Source organism: Balaenoptera borealis (genome assembly GCF_965194805.1).
Source record: "Balaenoptera borealis genome assembly, chromosome: 4".
NCBI classification, from domain to species: Eukaryota; Metazoa; Chordata; class Mammalia; order Artiodactyla; family Balaenopteridae; genus Balaenoptera; species Balaenoptera borealis.
In genome coordinates, this window is record NC_138861.1 from 45,451,452 (window position 1) to 45,476,168 (window position 24,717).

A 24,717-nucleotide genomic window follows, 5' to 3' on the forward strand; every position below is an offset into this window, starting at 1 on the left:
TTATGGCTGAGTAATATTCCATTGTATATGTGTGCCACATCTTCTTTATCCATTGATAAATGGATAAAGACATTTAGGACATTTAGGTTGCTTCCTTGTCCTGGCAATTATTAGTGCTGCAAGAACATTGTGGTACATGTATCTTTTTGAATTATGGTTTTCTCAGGGTATATGCCCAGTAGTGGGATTCCTGGGCTGTATGGTAGTTCTATTTTTAGTTTTTTAAAGAACATCCATACTGTCCTCCATAGTGGCTGTATCAATTTACATTTCCACCAACAGTGCAGTAGGGTTCCCTTTTCTCCACACCCTCTCGAGCATTTATTGTGTCTAGATTTTTTGATGATGACCATTCTGAACTGTGTGAGGTTATACCTCATTGTGGTTTTGATTTGCATTTCTCTAATGATTAGAGATGTTGATCATCTTTTCATGTGTTTGTTGAACAAATGCATATCTTCTTTGGAGAAATTTAGGTCTTCTGCCCGTTTTTGGATTGTGTTGGTTGTTCTTTTTCTATTGAACTGAATGAGCTGCTTGTATATTTTGGAGATTAATACTTTGCCAGTTGCTTCATTTGCAAATATTTTCTCGCATTCTGAGGGTTGTCATTTCGTCTTGTTTATGGTTTCCTTTGCTGTGCAAAAGCTTTTAAGTTTCATTAGGTCTCATTTGTTTATTTTTGTTTTCATTCCCATTACTCTAGGAGGTGGGTCAAAAAGGATCTTGCTGTGATTTATGTCATAGAGTGTTCTGCCGATGTTTTCCTCTAAGAGTTTTACAGTCCCTGGCCTTACATTTAGGTCTTTAATCCACTTTGAGTTTATTTTTGTGTATGGTGTTAGGGAGTGTCCTAATTTCATTCTTTTACATGTAGCTGTCCAGTTTTCCCAGCACCACTTATTGAAGAGGCTGTCTTTTCTCCATTATATATTCTTGCCTCGTTTGTCAAAGATAAATTGACTATAGGTGCATGGGTTTATCTCTGGGCTTTCTGTCTTGTTCCATTGATCTATATTTCTGCTTTTGTTCCAGTACCATACTGTCTTGATTACTGAAGCTTTCTAGTATAGTCTGAAGCCAGGGAGCCTGATTCCTCCAGCTCTGTTGTCCTTTCTCACGATTGCTTCAGCTGTTCAGGGTCTTTCGTGTTTCCATACAAATTGTAAAATTTCTTGTTCTAGTTCTGTCAAAAATGCCATTGGTAATTTGATAGGGATTTCATTGAATCTGTAGTATAGTATATAGTCATTTTGACAACATTGATTCTTCCAATCCAGGAGCATGGTATATCTCTCCATCTGTTTATGTCATCTTTGATTTCTTTCATCAGTGTTTTATAATTTTCTGAGCACAGATCTTTTGCCTCTGTAAGTAGGGTTATTCCTAGATATTTTATGCTTTTTGTTGCCATCGTTGTTAGTGTATAGGAATGCAAGAGATTTCTGTGCATTAATATTTTATCCTACAACCTTACCAAATTCTAGTAGTCTTCTGGTGACATTTTTAGGATTCTGTATGTAGAGTATCATGTCATCTGCAAACAGTGACAGTTTAACTTCTTTTCCAATTTGTATTCCTTTCATTTCTTTTTCTTCTCTGATTGCCAGAGCTAGTACTTCCAATACTATGTTGAATAACAGTGGTGAGAGTGGTCATTCTTGTCTTTTCCTGATTTTAGAGGAAATGCTTTCAGTTTTTCACCATTGAGAATGATGTTTCTGTGGGTTTGTCATATATGGCTTTTATTATGTTGAGGTAGGTTCCCTCTATGCCCACTTTCTGCAAAGTTTTCATTGGAATTTGGTGTTGAATTTTGTCAAAAGCTTTTTCTGCATCTTTTAAGATGATCATATGGTTGTTATTCTTCAGTTTGTTAATATGGTGTATCACATTGATTGTTTTGCATATATTGAAAAATCCTTGCATCCCTGGGATTAATCCCACTTGAACATGGTGTGTGATCTTTTTAATATGTTGTTGGTTTGTTTGCTAGTATTTTGTTGAGGATTTTTGGGTATATGTTTGTCAGTGATATTGGTGTGTAATTTTCTTTTTTTGTGATACCTTTGTCTGGTTTTGGTATCAGGGTGATGGTGGCTTCATAGAACGAGTTTGGTAGTGTCGTCCCTCTGAAATTTTTGGAAGAGTTTGCAAAGGATAGGTGTTAACTCCTCTCTAAATGCTTGATAGAATTCACCTGTGAAGCCATCTGGTCCTAGACTTTTTTTTTTGTTGGAAGATTTTTAATTACAGTTTCAATTTCATTACCTGTGATTGGCCTTTTTAAATTTTCTAATTCTTCCTGGTTCAATCTTGGATAGTTGTACCTTTCCAAGAATTTGTCCATTTCTTCCAGGCTGTCCATTTTATTGGCATATAGTTGCTTGTAGTACTCTCTCATGACCCTTTGTATTTCTGCAGTGTCAGTTGTAACTTCTCCTTTTTCATTTCTAATTTTAATGATTTGAGTCCTCTCCCTTTTTTTCTTGATGAATCTGTCTAATGGTTTATCAATTTTGTTTATCTTCTCAAACAACCAACTTTTAGTTTTATTGATCTTTGCTATTGTTTCCTTCATTTCTTTTTCATTTGTTTCTGATCTGATCTTTATGATTTCTTTCCTTCTACTAACTTTGGGTTTTCTTTGTTCTTTTTCTAGTTGCTTTAGGTGTAAGATTAGATTGTTTATTTGAGTTTTTTCTTGTTTCTTGAGGGAGCTTGAATTGGTATAAACTTCCCTCTTAGAACTGCTTTTGCTGCATCCCATAGGTTTTGGATTGTCTTGTTTTCGTTGTCAATTTTTTCTAGGTATTTTTAAATTTCTTCTTTGATTTCTTCAGTGAGCTCTTGGTTATTTAGCAGCACACTGTTTAACCTCCATGTATTTGTGTTTTTTACAGTTTTTTTTTTCCTGTAACTGATTTCTAATCTCATAGTGTTGTGGTCGGAAAAGATGCTTGATAAAACTTCATTTTTCTTAAATTTTCCAAGGCTTGATTTTTGACCCAAGATATGATCTATGCTAGAGAACCTTTCATGTGCACTTGAGAAGAAAGTGTGTTTTTCCACTTTCAGCTGGAATGTCCTAAAAATATCAATTAAGTCTACCTGGTCTCTTGTGTTATTTAAAGCTTCTGTTTCCTATTTTAATTTCTGTCTGGATGATCTGTCTGTTGGTGTAAGTGGGGTGTTAAAGTCTCCCACTGTTATTCTGTTACAGTTGATTTCTCCTTTTATGGCTGTTAGCATTGCCTTATGTACTGAGTTGCTCCTATGTTGGGTGCATAACTATTTACAGTTTTTATATCTTCTTCTTGGATTGATCCCTTGATCACTATGTAGTGTCTTTCTTTGTCTCTTCTAATAGTTTTTATTTTAAAGTCTACTTTGTCTGATATGAGAATTGCTACTCCAGCTTTCTTGTGATTTCCATTTGCATGGAATATCTTTTTCCATTCCCTCACTTTCAGTCTGTATGTGTCCCTAGGTCTGAAGTGGGTTTCCTGTACATAGCATATATAAGGGTTTTGTTTTTGACTCTATTCAGCCAGTCTGTTTCTTTTGGTTGGAGCATTTAATCCATTTACATTCAAGGTGATTATCAATATGTATGTTCCTATTACCATTTTCTTAATTGATTTGGGTTTGTTTTTGTGGGTCTTTTGTTTTCTTTTCTTTCCCACTTAGAGAAGTTCCTTTAGCATTTGTTGTAAATCTGGTTTTGTGGTGTTGAATTCTCATGTCTTTTGCCTGTCTGCAAAGATTTGATTACTCCATCGAATCTGAATGAGATCCTTGCTGGGTAATCTTGTTTGTAGGCTCTTCCCTTTCATCACTTCAAATATATCCTGCCACTCTCTTCTGGCCTATAGATTTTCTGCTGGGAAATCAGCTGATAACCTTATGGGGATTCCCTTGTATGTTATTTTTTGCTTTCCCCTTGCTGCTGTTAATATTTTTTCCTTGAATTTAATTTTTGACAGTTTGATATGTGTCTTTGTGTGTTTCTCCTAGGTTTTATCCTGTATGGGACTCTCTGACCTTCCGGGACTTGAGTGGCTATTTCCTTTCCCATGTTAGGGAAATTTTCAACAATAATCTCTTCAAATATTTTCTCAGACCCTTTCTCTTTCTCTTCTTCTTCTGGGACCCCTGTAATTCGAATGTTGGTTCATTTAATGTTGTCCCAGAAGTCTCTGAGACTGTCTTCAATTCTTTTCATTCTTTTTTCTTTATTCGGCTTCGTGGCAGTTATTTCCACCATTTTATCTTCCAGCTCACTTATCTGTTCTTCTGCCTCAGATATTCTGCTATTGATTCCTTCTAGAGTATTTTTTTAACATCTTGATTGGAGTATAATTGCTTTACAATGCTGTGTTTTGTTAGTTTCTGCTGTATAACAAAGTGAATCAGCTATACATATACATATATCTCCATATCTCCTCCCTCTTTCATCTCCCTCTCACCCTCCCTATCCCACCCCTCTAATTTCAGTTATTGTGTTGTTCATCACTGTTTGTTTGCTGTTTAGTTCTTCTAGGTCCTTGTTCAACATTTCTTGTATTTTCTGTATTCTTTTTCAGAGGTTTGGGATCATCTTTACTATCATTACTCTGAATTCTTTTTCAGGTAGGTTGCCTTTTTCATCTTCATTTATTTGGTCTTATAGGTTTTTACATTGCTCCTTCATCTGTAACATATTTTTTGTCGTTTCATTTTATTTTTCTGATGTGTGGAGCCATATTCCTGTCTTACTGGTTGTTTGGCCTGAGACGTCCAGCACTGAAGTTTGCAGGCAGTTGTGTAGAGCCGGGTCTTGGTGCCAAGACGAGGACATCTGGGAGGCCTCACTCCAATTAATATTCCCTGGGATCTGAGTTTCTCTGTTAGTCCAGCAGTTTGGACTCAGTGTTCCCACCACAGGAGCTCAGGCCCAAACCCTGGCCTGGGAACGAAGATCCCACAAGCCACACAGTGTGGCAAAAAAAAAAGAAAAAAAAAAAAGAGCAGTACAATAACAAAGAATAAAAAATAAAATAAAATTAGAAAGATAAGAAAACATATTTGGAAAAATAAAAATATAACAACTGCAACAAGATAAAACAAAACCACAACAGAGAAAGGAAAGAAGAAAAGAAAAAAAGGGAACAAGTCAAAAGGAACAGAACAATAATGAAGTATAAAGAATAAAATAGGGCTTCCCTGGTGGCGCAGTGGTTGAGAATCTGCCTGCCAATGCAGGGCACACGGGTTCGAGCCGTGGTTTGGGAAGATCCCACATGCTGCAGAGCAACTAGGCCCGTGAGCCACAACTACTGAGCCTGCGCGTCTGGAGCCTGTGCTCCACAACAAGAGAGGCCGCGATAGTGAGAGGCCCATGCACCGCGATGAAGAGTGGCCCCAGCTTGCCGCAACTAGAGAAAGCTCTCGCACAGAAACGAAGACCCAACACAGCCAAAAATAAATAAATAAATAAATAAATTTATAAAAAAAAAAGAATAAAATAAAATTAGAAAAAGATTTATTAGAAAAAATAAAAATATAAATGAATCAACAACAACAACATATTACAGAACCCCAAGCTAAAGGAAGAAAAAGAAAAGAAAAGAAAAAAAAAGAAAAGGCCAGAAAAGGCCTTGGCTATGGGGGGGCAGAGCTTAGGAGGTGGGTGGAACTTAGGCAGGGGTGGTATTTAGGGTGGGGCGGGGCCTGGGCTCAGGACCCATGCAGCCAGAAATGGCCTTGGGGTGGGGCCTAGGTGGGGTGACGTTCAAGTGTGGGGTGGGGCCTAGGCTATGACTCTGCAGAAGGAGAGAGGTAGCACACTCAGAGGGGGCTCCGGAAATGCAGTTCCAGAGTTTTGGAGGTAAGGCCCTGGGTGAGGGTGTGTGGGTGGGGATTAGGCTCAGTGTGATTGAAGGTGGTCTCAGAGGGTGTCTCTGAGTGCTGCATGTAGTGGTAGGGCCCTTGGTGGGGTTGTGGGGGCAGGGCTTGGGCTTTGCAAGGCAGGAAGGAAGCTCCAAGAGAAGAGGATTAGTCCTGGGAACCCAACAGGTTCCCCAGTGCCCAAGTGGGCAGGGAAAGGGCTAGCTGTGCTCTCTTCCATTCCTCCACCCCCTCCCCGAAGGTCTCCCCTGCCCCTGTTACCACTGTACACCTAACAATGGCCGGATCCTGCCAGCTGTAGGAACTCCGCCCCACCTGCAGCTGCCCCTCAGGGGTGCAGGTCCTGTAGGTCTGGCCTTTACTTTTGCTGTGCTTTCTCTCCCTCCCACTACCTCAGGATGCACGCAACTGGAGGGGGCCTTGGTGGGCAGAGGATCAGGCCTGGGATCTCAGCAGGTTCCTGGGGGCCCAAGTGGGCAGGGATAACGTTGGCCATGCTCACTTTTGATCCTCTGCCTTCCCAATGGTCTCTCCTTTCCCCCTCAGGGCATGGGATCACTTCCCTTCCCCTAGCTGCCTCTCAGGGGCACCGGTCCAGTCCCACCTCCACTTCTCCTCCCCCCTCATTCCCCCCCACATCCTGCCCAGTTGCTAGGGGTTCCTCCCATCCCCTTAGGTGTCCATGGTCCCCCACCAGTGCCTAGCAGGTGCCCTTGTTGTGTGGAGACGCATATTCCATGTCCTCCTAGACTGCCATCTTGACTCTGCCCCCAGGAGGTTTCCCTTTTGTCCACGTCCTCTCCAGAATTATTGTTTATAGATTTTTTGATGATGGCCATCCTGATTGGTGTGAGGTGATATCTCATTGTAGTTTTGATGTACATTTCTCTAATAATTAGTGATGTTGAGCATCTTTTCATGTGCCTTGTGGCCATCTGCATGTTTTCTTTGGAGAAATGTCTATTTAGGTCTTTTGCCTATTTTTTATTGGGTTGCTTTCTTGATATTCAGCTGCATGAGCTGTTTGTTGATTTTAGAGACTAATCCATTGTCAGTCACATCATTTCCAAACCATGCTGTGGGTTGTTTTTTTGTTTTGTCTATGGTTTCTTTGCTGTGCAAAAGCTTTTGAATTTCATTAGGTCCCATTTGTTTATTTATATTTTTCCATTACCTTAGGAGACAGCTTGAAAATGTTACTTCTGCAATTTATGTCAAAAAGTTTGATTTATGTTTTCCTCTAAGAGTTTTATAGTATCAGGTCTTACATTTAGGTCTTTAATCCATTTTGAGTTTATTTTTGTATGTGGTGTTAAAGAACGTTCTAATTTAATTTTTTTAACATATAGCTGTCCAGTTTTCCCAGCACCATTTATTGACGAGACTGTCTTCCCTCTATCATATAGTCTTGCATCCTTTGTTATAGAATAATTGACCATAGGTAAATGGGTCTATTTCTGGGCTTTCTATCCTGTTTCATTGATCTATATTTCTGTTTTTATGCTACTACCATACTGTTTTGATGACTGTATCTTTGTAGTATAAAGTCAGGGAACCTGATTCCACCAGTTCCATTTTTCTTTCTCAAGATTGCTTTGGCTATTCAGGGTCTTTTGCGTATCCATAAAATTTTAAGATTTTTTGTCCTAATTCTGTGAAAAATGTCATTGGTAATTTGATAGGAATTGCATTGAATCTGTACATGCCCTGGATTGTCATTTTGACAATATTGATTCTTCCAATCCAAGAACATGGTGTATCTTTCCATCTGTTTTTGCCATCTTCAATTTCTTTCATCAGGGTCTTAAAGTTTTTGGAGTATATATCTTTTGTATCCTTATGTAGGTTTATTCTTAGTTATTTTATTCTTTTGGATGTGATGGAAAATGGGATTGTTTCTCGAATTTCTCTTTCTGATATTTCATTGTTGGTACATAGGAATGCAACAGATTTCTGTGTGTTAATTTTGTATCCTGCTACTTTACCAAATTCACTGATGAGCTCTAGTAGTTTTCTGTTAGCATTCTTTAGGATTTTCTATGTATAGTATCATGCCATCTGCAAACAGTGACAGTTTTACATCTTCTTTTCCAATTTGGATTCCTTTTATTTATTTTTCTTCTCTGATTGCTGCAGCTAGAACTTCCAAAACTATGTTGAATAAAAAGGGTGAGAGTGGACATCCTTGTCTTGTTCCTGATTTTAGAGGAAATGCTTTCAGATTTTCACCATTGAGTATGATGTTAACTGTAGGTTTGTCATATATGGTCTTTACTATGTTGAAGTATGTTCCCTCTATGTCCAGTTTCTGGAGAGTTTTTGTCATAAGTGAACATTGAATTTTGTCTAAAGCTTTTTGGCATCTATTGAGATGGGTTTTTTCTTCAGTTTGTTGATGTGGTGTATCACAGTGATTTTTTGGGGATATTGAAAAATCCTTGTATCCCTGGGATAAATCTCACTTATACTGGTGTATGATCCTTTTAAAGTATTGTTGGATTTGGATTGCTAGTATTTTGTTGAAGATTTTTGAGTCTATGTTCATCAGTGATATTGGCCTGTAATTTTCTTTTTTTGTGGTATGGTTTTGGTATCAGGGTGATGGTGGCCCCATAGAAAGAGTCCTCTACAATTTTTGGGAAGAGTTTCAGAAGGATAGGTGTTAACATTTCTCTAAATGATAGAATTCACCTGTGAAGCCATCTGGTCCTGGATTTTTGTTTGTTGGCAGTTTTTAATCACAGTTTCAATTTCATTACTTGTGATTGGTCTCTTCATATTTTCCATTTCTTCCTGGTTCAGTCTTAGAAGGTTATACCTTTCTAAGAATGTGTCCATTTCTTCCAGGTAGTCCATTTAATTGGCATATAGTTGCTCATAGTAGTCTCTTATGCTCCTTTGTATTTCTGTGATGTCAGTTGTAACTTTTCCTTTTACATTTCCAATTTTAGTTTATTTAGAACAGAACGTTTTATTATTAAAATAAAAAGCTTTGTATAACAGCATAACAGATCAAAAACTCTATTTACATTTATTGATTCAAGGTCCAATTATGCACCAAACACTGCATGGGCTACAGGCTGCAGATGCAAAACAAAATGAACACACACACACTTAGATTCTACCTCTATTGAACAACTTGATTCATGCCAGAACAGGGGGAAGGAGAGATAATACATGGACTCTGCCCAGAAACTATACTGGCAGAGACGTCAAGTTAGCAAACTGTTGAAAGTCACCCTTCTCCAAAAAGGCACTTCTCAGTGTTATAAAAGGGCTTCATACCTGAATGTGAACCCTGTGCCTGGCTTACAATTTCTTCAAGAAAGTAAAAACTGCAAAGAATTCTAGCCAAATATAAGTATCAATTTTCCATGCAACATAAGCAAGAATTTATTTGAAATACCTTACATTATGAACTGAAATAAACTTGGCAAACTACAATTATTCTGAAGTTTTATTCCATGAATTCAAATCGACCTACTCCTGAAGCCTCCCCTTCCCAATTCCCCAGAATGGCTTTTCTACAATGATTTCAAGCATGGCACTGTCCGCGAACCTTTGGGTTGTGACCGTGTGGGCCAGATGCACTTGGTGGAAGAAATCAGCAGCAACTAAGCTTCAACTGTGACAACTTGAATAATAAGCACAATATATGAAATATTCTCCTGAGAGGCCTCCACAGTCATATACTCCACTTGCCAACAATCACCTAATTTTTCCACATGGTTTTAAGACTTTTGTGCCTTGATTCTGTTAAAAATGTCAATGAACACTAAATCAGATCCAGTGTTTTCATGTAAGCAAGTTAGAGGGTTAGTCTCTGGAAACTGAGGGATGTAGTTATTAACACTACTACTGCGTTTCTAAGTGCTTGGTTTTATGGGTGGATTCCAGGGCTATTTCAACACCAATTAAATCAAACATGCTTTCATAAAATGGTCATTTAAAAAGGATTCCGAAACTAAAAGATGGAAGAGAACCACTGGAAATAAGAGGGGGATGGCATCGGATGAGGGGTGGGGGGGAAAGCAAAGGAGAAACTGCAGGAGGGCAGAGTACAGTTGGCACTACACCTCCATGATGTCCAGACATGCAGGCATGTCTAATGAGATTAACTTGATTTGCCTATAAGACAGACGATCATCAGAAATCTTAACTTGGGTTTCAATCACATGACAAAATTTAAAACTTTAAAACAAGGAAGATTTGTGAAGTGGAAGGCAGGTAGTGGATCTTCCAATTATTATACTTGCATTTCAAACTCCTGTTTTAGACTTTTCAAGTAAGCATGCATGTTCCCGAAGCCGTGGTACTTGGCTAAGTACACAAGCACCCCACTCACATACCGCCTGTCTCTCTGCCAACAGAAGCTGAAGTTGCAGATCCCACTACAGAGAGGGCAGTGCCAGTTTGGGTCTAGCAGAGCCTCCCTGCCTTCTTCACTGTAACAGTTTGAAGGCAGGGCCCACAGAACTGGCTTTGAAAGCCCCAGCACTCTGGGTTTCTGTAGTTTGTCTTGGTATCAATAGTTTTCTGGCAGCACTGATGATAAGTCAATCCCAATGAACAGTTATAGATCTTCTCTCGAGAGTTGTTGCAGATGTTGTCCAATTCTCCCTCCGTGATTTTGTCCACCAGGAGAATTATATGGGGAAGTGTCATGGATCCAGGGTGACAACTTCAGGGAATGTCATCTTCGTTCATGTAGCCGGCCATGAGTTTCCTCTTTCTCACCAACATGTACTTATCCTCCTCTTCCTCCTCCTCCTCCTCCTCTGTGGGCAGGGCACTGTGCAACCCAAGGACCTGAGACCTTGACCTGAAGGGAGGACGAGCTCTCTGCTCAGGGTTTCTCCTGCAGGTGACACCTGGGAATGTGTGCCTTCAGGGTGTCTTTGGATGTGAACTGGAGGCTGACAAGGAATGCCTTCCAGGGAAGGAGCCAAGGAAGCTTTCAAATTCTGACATTAGTTTTGCAAGCATTGCTTTGTTTTGCTTTATATTTAAAGCCCTTTTCTCCAAAAAATTCATGCCACTTTCATCTTCTGAATCAGAAGTGCAATCGGTCACAGGATTCTCTGAGGGTTCAGAGGGCACTGCTCTCTTGTTGGCTGCTCCCCTAGTGTTTCAAGTTGGAAACTTCATGGCCACCCAGAGAGGTCTGGAACTTCTACACTGACTGCGGGTCCGACAGCCCACACAGTCTGCCTGCAGCCTCATTCCATCTTGTATCTCACTCTCTGAGAAACCATGAAAACGATTCATCGTCAGTGTCGGCATGAAAAGTACTGGCCAGTTTGTTAGTGACATCTGGCCTTGGTTTCTGTAAAAGTCCACAATGGTCTAACACATCTTGCACTTCACTTTCTGAAAAGCCGCAGAAAGATTCATTATCAGAGTCCTCATAAAAAACATTTGCCATTCTTCACTGATACCTGACCTGAATTTAGGTTTTGTGTTTGGAAAATTGTCAGAAGCAAAGCTGTCACAACTGTTGTCAGAGGATGATGAGGTTTCCATGGAAATCAACTTCACATAGCTGCATTTCTTGACGTTCTTCTTTGCTCTGTGATACTTTCATGGCACATGGCGTTTGCCCAAGCTGGCGGCTGGTGCTGGGAGCAGGGAGAGCTGAGCAGCCATGCACCCTGTAGTCCCACCATGCAGGAGCCAGAGTCCGAGCCATGCTGGCCAGCAGGGCACGCAGAGCCCAGGCCGGAGGGGTGGGGCATGGCCCAAATTACCAATTTTATTTACTTGAGTCCTCTTCCTTTTTTTCTTGATGAGTCTGGCTAAAGGTTTATTAGTTTTCTTTATCTTCTCGAAGAACCAGCTTTTAGTTTCATTGATCTTTGCTATTCTTCATCTCTATTTCATTTATTTCTACTCTGATCTTTATGATTTCTTTCCTTCTGCTAAGCTGGGGTTTTGTTTGTTCTTCTTTCTCTAGTTGCTTTAGGTGTAAGGTTAGGCTGTTTATTTGTGATTTTTCTTGTTTCCTGAAATTTGTATTTCTATAAACTTCCCTCTTAGAACAGCTTTTGCAGTGTCCCATAGGTTTTGGATCATCATGCTTTGGTTTTCATTTGTCTCTAGGTATTTTTTGGTTTCTTCTTTGATTTCTTCAGTGATCCACTGGTTATTTAGTAGCATATTGTTTAGCCTCCACGTGTTAGTCTTTTTACAATTTTTTCCTTGTAATTTATTTCTAATCTCATAGTGTTGTGCTTTGAAAAGATGTTTGATGTGATTTCTATTTTCTTAAATTTACCAAGGCTCACTTTGCAGCCCAGCAGGTGGTCAATCCTAGAGAATGTTCCATGTGCACTTAAGAAGAATGTGTATTCTGCTGCTTTTGGATAGAATGCTCTATAAATATCAGTTAAGTCCATTTGGTCTAATGTGTCATTTAAGGCCTGTGTTTCCTTATTGATTTTCTGTCTCGATGATCAGTCCATTGATGAATGTGAAGTGTTAAAGTCCCCCACTATTATTGTGTTACTGTCAATTTCTCCATTTATGGCTATTAGCATTTGCCTTATGTATTGAGGTGCTCCTATGTTGGGTGCATAAATATTTACAATTGTTATATCTTCTTCTTGCATTGACCCCTTGATCATTATGTAGTATCCTTCTTTGTCTCTTGTAATAGTCTTTATTTTAAAGTCTATTTTGCCTGATATGAGTATTGCTACTCCAGCTTTCTTTTGACCTCTATTTGCATGGAATATCTTTTTCCATCCCCTCACTTTCAGTCTGTATGTGTCCCTACATCTGAAGTGGGTCTCTTGTAGAGAGCATATGTACAGGTCTTGTTTTTGTATTCATTCAGACAGTCTGTGTCTTTCAGTTGGAGCATTTAATCCATTTACATTTAAGATAATTATCGATATGTATGCTCTTATTGCCATTTTGTTAATTGTTTTGGATTTGGTTTTGTAGGTCTTTTTTCTTCCCTTCCTCTTTTGTTCTCTTCTCTTGTGATTTGATGGCTAAAGTTAGTGTTGTGTTGGATTCCTTTTTCTTTTTTGTGTGTGTATCTACTGTAGATTTTTGGTTTGTGGTTACCATGAGGCTTTGATATAGCAGTCTATATATAAACTAGATCATTTTAAGTTGCTGGTCTTTTAATTTCAAATGCTTTCCCAATATCCTGTATTTTTGCTCTCCCCTTCTCACAAGTGTTGTTTTGGATATATTTGTGTGCAGATGATTTCCTACCTTTACTTTATGTTTGCCTTTACTGGTGAGCTTTTCCATTCCTAATTTTCTTATTTCTAGTAGTGGCCTTTTCTTTTTGCTTTAGAGAAGTTCCTTTACATTTTCTGCAAAGCTGGTCTGGTGGTGATGAATTCTCTTAGCTTTTGCTTGTCTGTAAAGCTTTTAATTTCTCCATCAAATCTGAATGAGAGTCTTGGTTGTAGGTTCTTCCCTTTCACCACTGTAAATGTATCATGCCACTCCCTTCTGGCCTGCAGAGTGTCTGCTGAGAAATCAGCTGATAACCTCATGGGGATTCCCTTGTATGTTATTTGTTACTTTTTCCTTGTTCCTTTTAATATTTTTTCTTTGTCTTTAATTTTTGACAGTTTGATTACTATGTGTCTAAAAGTGTTCCTCCTTGGGTTTATCCTGTTTGGACTCTCTGTGCTTCCTGGACTTGGGTGACTCTTTCCATTCCCATGTTAGGGAAGTTTTCAACTATAATCTCTTCAAATATTTTGTCAGGTCCTTTCTCTTTCTCTTCTCCTTTAGGGATCCCTATAACGCAAATGTTGGTGCATTTAATGTTGTCCCAGAGGTCTCTTAGATGGTCTTCATATCATTTCATTCTTTTTTCTTCATTCTGTTCTGCAGCACTGATTTCCACCATTCTGTATTCCAGGTCATTTATGCATTCTTCTGCCTCAGTTATTGTGCTATTGAATCCTTCTAGTGTATTTTTCATTTCAGTTATTGTATTGTTCATCTCTGTTTGTTTTTTAGTTCTCCTAGGTCTTTGTTAAACATTTCTTGTATCTTCTCAGTCTGTGCCTCCATTCTTTTTCCAAGATCTTGGATCATCTTCACTACCATTACTCCAAATTATTTTTCTTGTAGATTGGCCATCTCAGTTTTGCTTAGTTGTTCTGGGATTTTATCTTGTTCCTTCATCTGAGATATATTCCTCTGCTGTCTCAACATTTTTCTAAAATTTATATTGGAATAGAGTTGCCTTACAATATTGTGTTAGTTTCTAGTGTATACCAAAGTGAATCAGCTGTACGTATACATATGTCTCCTCTTTGTTGGATTTCCTTCCCATTTAGGTCACAACAGAGCATTGAGTAGAGTTGCCTGTGCTATACAGTAGGTTCTCATTAGTTATCTGTTTTATACATAGTATCAGTAGTGTATATATGTCAATCCCAATCTCCCAATTCATTTCACCCCTCCCTTCCCCCTTGGTATCTATATGTTTGTTCTCTACGTCTGTGTCTCTATTTATGCATTCTAAATAAGATCGTCTATACCAAATTTTTAGATTCCACATGTATGCTTTAATGTATGATATTTGTTTTTCTCTTTCTGACTTACTTCTCTCTGTATGACAGTCTCTAGGTCCATCCACATCTCTACAAATGACCCAATTTCATTCCTTTTTATGGCTGAGTAATATTAAATTGTATATATGTACCACATCTTCTTTATCCATTCTTCTGTTTATGGATATTTAGGTTTTTTCCATGTCCTGGCTATTGTAAATAGTGCTGCAATGAACATTGGGGTGCATGTGTCTTTATGAATTATGGCTTTCTCTGAGTATATGCTCAGTAGTTGGATTGCTGGGTCACATGGTACTCTTATTTTTAATTTTTTAAGGAACCTCCATATTGTTCTCCACAGTGGTTGTATCAATTTACATTCCCACCAACATTGCAACATTTTCTCCACACACACTCCAGCATTTATTGTTTGTAGATTATGTGATGACGGCCATTCTCATTGGTATGAGGTGATATCTCACTGTAGTTTTGATTTCCATTTCTGTAATAATTAGTGATGTTGAACATTTTTTTCATGTGTTTGTTAGCCATCTGTATGTCTTCTTTGGAGAAATGTCTATTTAGGTCTTCTGTGCAGTTTTTGATTCGGTTGTATGTTTTTTTGGATATTGAGCTAAATGAGCTGTTTGTATATTTTGGAAATTCACCCTTTGTCAGTTGCTTCATTTGCAAATATTTTCTCCCTTTCTGAGGGTTGTCTTTTCATCTTGTTCATGGCTTCCTTTGCTGTGCAAAAACTTTTAAATTTCATTAGGCCCCATTTGTTTATTTTTGTTTTTATTTCCATTACTCTAGGAGGTGGGTCAAAATAGATCTTGCTGTAATTTATGTCATAGAGTGTTCTGCCTGTTTTCCTCTGAGTTTTATAGTGTCTGGCCTTACATTTAGATCTTTAATCCATTTTGAGTTTATTTTTCTGTATGGTGTTAGGGAGTGTTCTAATTTCATTCTTTTACATGTAGCTGTCTAATTTTCCCAGCACCACTTATTGAAGAGGCTGCCTTTGCTCCATTGTGTATTCTGGCCTCCTTTGCCATAGATTAGGTGACCATAGTGGCATGGGTTTATTTCTGGGCTTTCTACCCTATTCCATTGATCTATATTTCTGTTTTCATGCCAGTACCATTCTGTCTTGATTGCTGTAGGCCTATAATATAGTCTAATGTTGGGGAGCCTGATTCCTCCAACTCCATTTTTTTCTCAAGATTGCTTTTGCTATTTGAGGTCTTTTGTGTTTCCATACAAATTGTAAAATATTTTTGTTCTAATGCTGTGAAAAATGCCATTGGTAACTTGATAAGGATTTCATTGAATCTGTAGATTGCTTTGGGTAGTATAGTCATTTTCACAATATTGATTCTTCCAATCCAAGAACATGGTATATTTCTCCATCTGTTTGTGCCATCTTTGACTTCTTTCATCAGTATGTGATAGTTTTCTGCATACACGTCTTTTGGCTCCTTATGTAGGTCTATCCCTAGGTATTTTATTCTTTTTGTTGCAATGGTAAATGGGATTGTTTTCTTAATTTCTCTTTCTGATCTTTCCTTGTTAGTGTATAGGTATGCAAGAGATTTCTGTGTATTAATTTTCTATCCTACAACTTTGCCAAATTCATTGATGAGCTCTAGTAGTTTTCCGGTAGCATCTTTAGGATTTTTTATGTATAGTATAATGTCATCTGCAAACAGTGACAGTTTTATTTCTTCTTTTCCAATTTGGATTCCTTTTATTTCTTTTTCTTCTCTGTTTGCTATGGCTAGTACTTCCAAAACTATGTTGAATAAAAATGGTGAAAGTGGACATTGTTCCTGATGTTAGAGGAAATGCTTTCAGTTTTTCACCATTGAGAATGATGTTTGCTGTGGATTTGTCATATATGGCTTTTATTATGTTGAGGTAGGTTCCCTCTATGTCTGCTTTCTGGAAAGTTTTCAACAAAAATTCGTGTTGAATTTTGTCAAAAGCTTTTGCTGCATCTGTTGTGATGATCATATGGTTGTTATTCTTCAATTTATTAATATGGTGTTTCACTTGATTGATTTGTGTATATTGAAGAATCCTTGCATCACTGGGAGAAATCCCACTTGATCATTGTTTATAATCCTTTTACAGTGTTGTTGGATTCAGTTTGCTAGTATTTTGTTGAGAATTTTTACATCTATGTTCATCAGTGATATTGGTGTGTAATTTTCTTTTTTATGTAATATCTTTGTCTGGTTTTGGTATCAGGATGATGGTGACCTCACAGAATGAGTTTGGGAGTGTTCCTTCCTCTGCAAAATTTTGGATGAGTTTGAGAAGAATAGGTGTTAACTCCTCTCTAAATGTTTGATAGAATTCACCTGTGAGGCCATCTGGTCCTGGACTTTTGTTTGTTGGAAGGTTTTTAATCACAGTTTCAATTTCATTACTTGTGATTCGTCTGTTCATATTTTCTATTTCTTCCTGGTTCAGTCTTGGAAGGTTGTAGCTTTCTAAAGTTTGTCCATTTCTTCCAGGTTGTCCATTTTATTGGCATATAGTTGCTTGTAATAGTCTCTCATGACCCTTTGTATTTCTGCAGTGTCAGTGTTAACTTCTCCTTTTTTTTTTCTAATTTTATTGATTTGATTCCTCTCCTATTTTTCTTGATGAGTCTGGCTAAATGTTTATCAATTTTGTTTACCTTCTCAAAGAAGCAGCTTTTAGTTTCATTGATTTTTGCTCTTGTTTTCTTTGTTTCTATTTAATTTATTTCTGCTCTGAATTTTATGATTTCTTTCCTTCTACCTACTTTGGATTTTGTTTGTTCTTTCTCTAGTTGCTTTAGGTGTAAGGTTAGGTTGTATATTTGAGATTTTTCTTGTTTATTCGTGTAGGATTATATTGCTATAAACTTCCCTCTTAGAACTGCTTTTGCTTCATTCTATATGTTTTGGGTCATTGTGTTTTCATTATCATTTTTCTGCAGGTATTTTTTATTTCTTTGTTGATTTCTTCAGTGATCTCTTGGCCTTTTAGTAGCATATGGTTTAGTCTTCATGTGTTTGTGGTTTTTACAGTTTTTTTCCTGTCACTGATTTCTAATCTCGAAGTGTTGTTGTTGGAAAATATGCTTGATACGATTTCAGTTTTCTTAAATTTACTGAGGCTTGATTTGTGACCCAAGATGTGATCTATCCTGCAGAATGTTCTGTGTGCACTTGAGAAGAAAGTGCATTCTGCTGCTTTCAGATAGAATGTCCTATAAATATCAATTAAGTCTATCTGGTCTAATGTGTCATTTAAACCTTGTGTCTCCTTATTAATTTTCTGTCTGGTTGATCCATCCATCAGTGAAAGTGGAGTGTTAAAGTCCCCCACTATTATTGTGTTACTGTCAATTTCTCCATTTTTGGCTGTTAGCATTTGCCTTATGTATTGAGGTGCTCCTATGTTGGGTTCATAAATATTTACAATTGTTATTTTCTTCTTGGATTGATCCCTTGATCATTATGCAGTGTCCTTCCTTGTCTCTTGTAACATTCTTTATTTTAAAGTCAATTTTATCTGATATGAGTATTGCTACTCCAGCTTTCTTTTGATTTCCATTTGCATGGAATATCTTTTTCCATTCCCTCACTTTCAGTCTGTATGTGTCCCTGGGTCTAAAGTGGGTGTCTTGAAGACAACATCTATACTGTTGTTGTTTCTCTATCCATTCAGCCAGTCTGTGTCTTTTGGTTGGAGCACTTAAATCATTTACCTTTAAGGTAATTATCAATATATATATTCTTATTACCATTTTCTTAATTGTTTTTTGTTTGTGTTTGTAGGTCTTTTTCTTCTCTTGTGTTTCCTGCCTAAAGAAGTTCTTTTAGAATTTGTTGCTAAGCTGATCTGGTGGTGCTGAATTCTCTTAGCTTTTGCTTGTCTGTGAAGCTTTTGATTTCTCTGTCAAATCTGAATCAGAGCTTTGTTGGGTAGAGTAATTTTGGTTGTAGATTTTTCCCTTTCATCACTTTAAATATATCCTGCCATTACCTTCTGGCATGCAGAGTTTCTGTTGAAAGATCAGCTGATAACATTATGGGGATTCCTTGTATATTATTTGTTGCTTTTCCCTTGCAGCTTTTAATATTTTTTCCTTGTATTTAATTTTTGACAGTTTGATTAATTGTGTCTTGGCCTGTTCTTCCTTGGGTTTATCCTGTATGGGACTCTCTGTGCTTCCTGGACTTGGTTGACTATTTCCTTTCCCATGTTAGGGATGTTTTCAACTATAATCTCTTCAAATATTTTCTCAGACCCTTTCTCTTTCTCTTCTTCTTCTGGGACCCCTGTAGTTTGAACGTTGGTGCATTTAATGTTGTCCCAGAAGTCGAGAGTGTCTTCAAGTCTTTTGATTCCTTTCTCTTTATTCTGATCTGTGATGGTTATTTTCACCATTCTGTCTTTCAGTTCACTTATCTGTTCTTCTGCCTCAGTTATTCTGCTATTGATTCTTCTAGTGTATTTTTAATTTCAGTTATTGTGTTGTTCATCACTGTTTGTTTTTTCTTTAGTTCTTCTAGGTTTTTGTTAAACATTTCTTGTATTTTTTGCATTCTATTTCTGAGATTTTGGATCATCCTTACTATCATTACTCTGAATTCTTTTTCAGGTAGATTGCCAGTTTTCTCTTCATTCATTTTGCCTTGTGGGTTTTTACCTTGCTCCTTCATCTGCAACATATTTCTCTGTCTTCTTTATCTTCTCTGACCTCACCCTGGCGTCTCCTTTCCACAGGTTGCAGGTTCGTAGTTCCTCTTGTTTCTGGTGTCTGCCCCCAGTGGGTGAGGTTGGTCCAGTAGGCTTCCACGTGGGAGGGACTGGTGCCTGGGTTTTTGCTAGTGGTACTGGATCTCTTCCCTTTGATGGGCAAGGCACATCAGGTGGTGTGTTTTGTGGTGTCTATGGGCTTAGTACGACTTTAGGCAGCCTGTCTTCTGACAGGTGGGTTTGTGTTCCTGTCTTGCTTGTTGTTTGACATGGGGCATTCAGCACTGAATGAGTGCTGAATGGGTGGAGCTGGGTCTTGGAGTTAAGATGGAGACCTCTGGGAGATTTCTTGCCAATTACTATTCCCTGGGACCAGGAGTTCTCTGGTGTTACAGCATCCTGGTCTTGGCGCTCCCACCCCAGAGGCTCAGGCCTGACCCCTGTACCAAGACACCGCAAGCCACCAGCTTGGCAAAAATGGAAAAAAGAGACCAGATAAAAAGAAAAAAATGGTGGAAGAAAACAAAGGAAAACAAACATACATACAAAACTCAAGACAAAATAGCAAAGATGAAAACAAGCAAACAGTAACAGCAACAATTAAAAACAAACAAACAAAATCACAGAGAAATAGTAAAAGCAAAACCAAACAAACAAAAACTACAAGAAACAAAGAAACACACACACATACACAATAAGAAATGAAAACAAAAACAGAGAAAACAAACAAAAGAACACCAAACAGAAGAATCCCAAAATGAAATCAAATAAAAACAAAACTAACGAAAAGAAAAAATAAAAAGCAAAACAAAAGCAGAAAGCAAAGTGAAGGAAAAGCAAAGAAAACAAAACAAACACACAAAAATGATAAAAAGAATAAAAGATTAAAAAAAGATAAGATCAAGTAGAACACAGGAAAAAAGATTAAAGAAATAGAACAAAAGAAAGAAAAAAACACAGAACTGCAAAAAAGTAACTTAGAAATAGAAATATTAAAAAATAAATAGTATATTAAAAACACTTAAAAATTAAAAACTAAATAAAAATAAAAACAAATAATAATTAAAAAACAACAGAACAAAACAAAACACAAAAAATAGTAATAATCATATTTTCAAGGGGTCTCAGCTGTCAGTGTCCTTGCCCCCACCATGAGTTACAGCCAACCTCTGCCTCCCTAGTAAGCCCTCCAAAACCTCTAAGTCTCTGGTTCTGCTGTGGGCACTGTGGGGCAGCTCAGACTCTGACCTGGCCCGACTCCTATGTGTACTAGTCCTCAAGGTCCAAAGCTACTAGAGTTAGACTGGTTTCAGTTTTGGGAACACTCATTGTCCATTCAGATATTCCATAGATGCAGAGTTTACCGAGCTGATTGTGGGGATTTAATCTTCAGTTTGTGCAGCTGCATGAAAAGACTTTTGTTCTTCTTCCTTAGTCACCCTGCCTCTGAGGCTCAGCTGTGGTTTTAGCCCCACCTCTGTCTGTGGGTCACCCACAGTAGTCTGCTCCCAAGGCTACTCTGGAGCACTTGATTCTGCCCTGGTGAGGACATGGCATGTGGTTGGTATGACTGCCTGGTTTCTGGGGGCCCCGTTAGTGACAGGCATGTGGGAAAGCTGGTGGCCATGGGTGTGAGGGATCTGGCCCTAGTGGAAGCTTTTCCTAGCACCTGTTGGCCGGTGTAAGAAGGTCAGCCCCGGTGGTGGCTTTTCTTAGTGCCTGGTGGTGGGTGCAAGAAGGCCAACACTGTTGGGGCCCTTTCCTAGCACCTGGAGAGGCAGAGGGCCAGTGAGTGGGGAGAGACAGGCTGCAATGGCAGCTCCACCCCCTGTGCATCACTCAACAGTGGCACCTTGCTTCTATGGCAGTCTGGATTTCCTCCAAAAGCATTCTTGACTGCGTATTTCCTCCCTCCTGTCCCCTCAGGCTGTCTCCTCTTAGCCAACTCTGCCTGTCTCATCTTGTCTAGCTTTCTGTGATTGTGGTTCCTGTCCCTCAGGCTGCAAGGTTGTTGTTCTTGCTTCTGCTGTTTACCTGCTGGTGGATGAGGCTGTTTAAAAGGTTTGTGCAGGCTTCCTGTTGGGAGGACTTGGTCCCTGCCCGCTGGTGTGTGGAGCTGGATCTTGTCCCTATGTTGGGCAGGGCTATGCTCAGGAAGACTTTAAGCAACCTGTCTGCTGATGGGTGAGGCTATGTTTCCGCCCTGTTAGTTGTTTGGCCTTGAGGCATCCCAGAACTGGAGCCTACAGGCTGTTGGGTGGGGCTAGGACTTGGAGGGGAAATGGCATCCTCCAGGAGGGCTCACACCAATGAGTATTCACCAGAGCTGCTGCTGCCAGTGTCTTTGTCCCTGCAGTGAGCCACAGCTGCCCCCCACTTCCACATGAGACCCTCCAATACTAGCAGGTAGGTCTGGCCCAGTCTCTTATGAGGTCACTGCTTTTTTCCCTGGGTCCTCGTGCACACTAGATCTTAAGTGCACCCTCCAAGAGTGGAATTTCTGTTTCCCTGAGTCCTGTGGAATTCCTGCAATTCCCCACTGGCCTTCAAACCCAGATTCTCTGGGTGATCCTCCTCCCATTGCCAGACCCCCAGGCTGGGAAGCCTGATGTGGGGCTCAGGGCTTTCATTGTTGTGGGAGATCTTCTGTGGTATAATTATTTTCCAGATTGTGGGTCACCCATCCAGAGGGTATGGAATTTGATTTTATTGTGATTGCGCCCTTCCTACCATCTCGTTGTGGCTTCTCCTTTGTCTTTGGGTGTAGGGTATCTTTTTTGGTAGGTTCTAGCATATTTTTTATCAATGGTTGTTCAGTAGTTAGTTGTGATTTCAGTGTTTCTGTAAGAAGAGCTGAGCTCACATCCTTCTACTGTACTATCTTGCTGGCCAGTATTATTCTTTAAATAATTTTTAAAATTAATGTTTTTATTTCCTTCATTCTGTCTTAAGGACATGGCAAACCTGAATAACGTGTGTATTATTCTGCTACCGCTGCCACAGAGAATTACCCCAGACTGGGTGGCTTAAACAACAAAATTTTTTGCCCACAGTTCTGAAGGCCAGAAGTCCGTGATCTTGGCCTTGGCAGACGTAGTTTCTTCTGAGGCCTCTCTCCTTGGCTTGTAGATGGTCATGTTCTCCAGTGAGTCTTCATGTGATGCTCCTTCTGTGAATCTGTGTCTTAATCTCTTCATATAAGGACACCAGTCCAGTGGATTAGGGCCCACCCATATGACCTCATTTACTTTAATTACTTCTGTAAAGGACCTATTTACAAATACAGTCACATTCTGAGGTTCTGGGGGTTAAAACTTCAACAGAATTCTAGAATTTGGGGAGGACAAAATTCAGGTATAATAACACATGAAATGAAAAACATTTATATTTTTAAATCATAATGACTCTGAAGTACCAGGTTATCTCACTCAATACTAAGAAAATATCCTGTTAGCGAAATCACTTATTTTCATCCTTCTTCTCACACTATTCTTTTCAGTCTTTGAAAAACAACACATAGTCTGTACAGAGAGAGGCAAATATCATTACTGGGAAGTTTAGAGTAAATTTAAAAGAAAATTATGACACAAGGAAAAAGAGATTAAAATTCTATGTTACACTTTCCCTTGAATCTCAATAAGTAAAGCACCTAAAGATTTTTGTCCTTTCAAAGGAGGGTATACCCTGTGACCACTTCCTTTTCTCCTGTCTTTACTCCCAGCCTTAAGTTCATGTTCTTTGCCCACCAATTCCTCTTTCAAGCCTCTCTGCTCTTATCTCAAGCTCCTTTGTGTGGCAAAATTCCACTTTATCCCACAAGGGTGGACCCACAACACTCATTCTGCCACAATGGCCCATGAGTCACGCAGATCCAGAAGCAGCACAAGACTCCAGCCATCAGTCTCTAAGCTTTGCAGAAAACTGAGGTGGAGGGGGGATAGTCAGTTGAGGATGGTTGTGAGAAAGGGATTTGTTCAGTCCCATGTTCAAAGACAGACACTGGTTCTGAAATCTAAATGTCCTTTTGTCTGCCAGTGTGCTACTCTCAGTGTGTCTATTCTCCCAAAAGAGAGCCATCCATTTATTTTTACCCTGGAAGTAGGATGGAAAACCCTTAAGATGAGATTAGCAATGCCTCTCCCACTATTAATGTTTTTTTTGTTTCCTTGCATCTTTTGGGAGGTGGGGGTGGCAAGGAGAGGGTAACAAGGGAGGTGACAGGGTAGGAAGAACAGTGTTCAGGAATTCAAGTCTTGGGACTTCCCTGGTGGCACAGTGGTTAAGAATCCACCTGCGAATTCAGGGGCACAGGTTTGATCCCTGGTCTGGGAAGATCCCACATGCTGCGGAGCAACTAAGCTGGTGCACCACAACTACTAAGCCTGCACACTACAACTACTGAAGCCTGTGCACCCTATAGCCTGTGTACTGCAAATACTGAGCCCATGCACCACAACTACTGAAGCCCATGCACCTAGAGCCTGTGCTCAGCAACAAAAGAAGCCACTGCAATAAGAAGCCTGTGCACCGCAATGAAGAGTAGCCCCTGCTCACCCCAACTAGAGAAAGCCTGCATGCAGCAATGAAGACCCAACGCAACCAAAAATTTTTAAAAAAGGAATTCAAGTCTTGGGCTGCTATCTCTGTGGCTCTGGGATTTGGTTTCAATTACACTGTTAGTATTCAGAGTCTTTCTCTGATAGAAGGCAAGCAGTTTGAATATGTTACTTCTGTCTACTTAAATGTAAGTTTCATGTAGTTTATGATGACTAATCCTATGCAGTACTTCATGGTCTGTAAACCCTGTTTTAGGATACATTTAAAATGTTCAAGGGATTAAGGGTATCTTTTTTTAAGCCAGTCACATCTCATCTTTTCACCATCTATTTAGTGAAGAGTTACCACATTTCAGGATAGAACATATTTAAATATCAAATAAGGGAATATATTGTTAAAAGTGCAATCTATATAAATGTCTTGAGTAAAATTTAATAATAACCTCCTAATTATAGCCTATGATTATTAACTTCCAATGAGAAAATATAAGTTCTAATGACAGGAAGCATTATCAAAGAAACAGAAATATTTCATAATACATGGTCCAACCTATCATGTATCTATAACAATTCTAATTTGTACATACCTAATAACTTGACCTCAAGCTACAAGGCAAAATTTGACAGAACTAAAGGGGGACATGCATATCAAAATTCACAATGTAGATTTTAGTACACTGCTCCTAGTCCCTGATGGAATAAGAAGGGGAAAAAAATGAGTCAGAATATAGAAGATAATTTTTTAAGGGTAAAATTATTACTAGTCAGGATCATGGCCAAGTTTGGGGGTACAAAGGAGACTTTCGGGATTCTAGTAAATATTATATGTGTAGACATGGGTGGTGGTTACAGGAGTGTGTTCACTTTGTGACAGTTCATTGATCTGTATCCTTACAATTGGTGCTTTTTTATGGATGTTCTACTTCAATTAAAAAATTAATTTTTTTAAAAAGAAAGACTTTACCTCCAATAATCCCCTTTGCTTACTTAAATTTGCTTAC

General features: G+C 38.8%; 1 long non-coding RNA gene and 1 pseudogene across 2 annotated transcripts in view; one reads left to right on the forward strand and one right to left on the reverse strand.

The window, feature by feature from the left end:
• The window catches only part of LOC309628461, a 731,364-nt gene that overhangs the window by 634,408 nt on the left and 72,239 nt on the right, over positions 1 to 24,717 (forward strand). The gene's annotated exons all lie outside the window — the stretch shown is intronic.
• LOC309628478 (cell division cycle-associated protein 7 pseudogene) lies at positions 8,744 to 11,469 on the reverse strand (annotated as a pseudogene). Its single transcript has one exon. The product of its transcript is annotated as a cell division cycle-associated protein 7 pseudogene (transcript).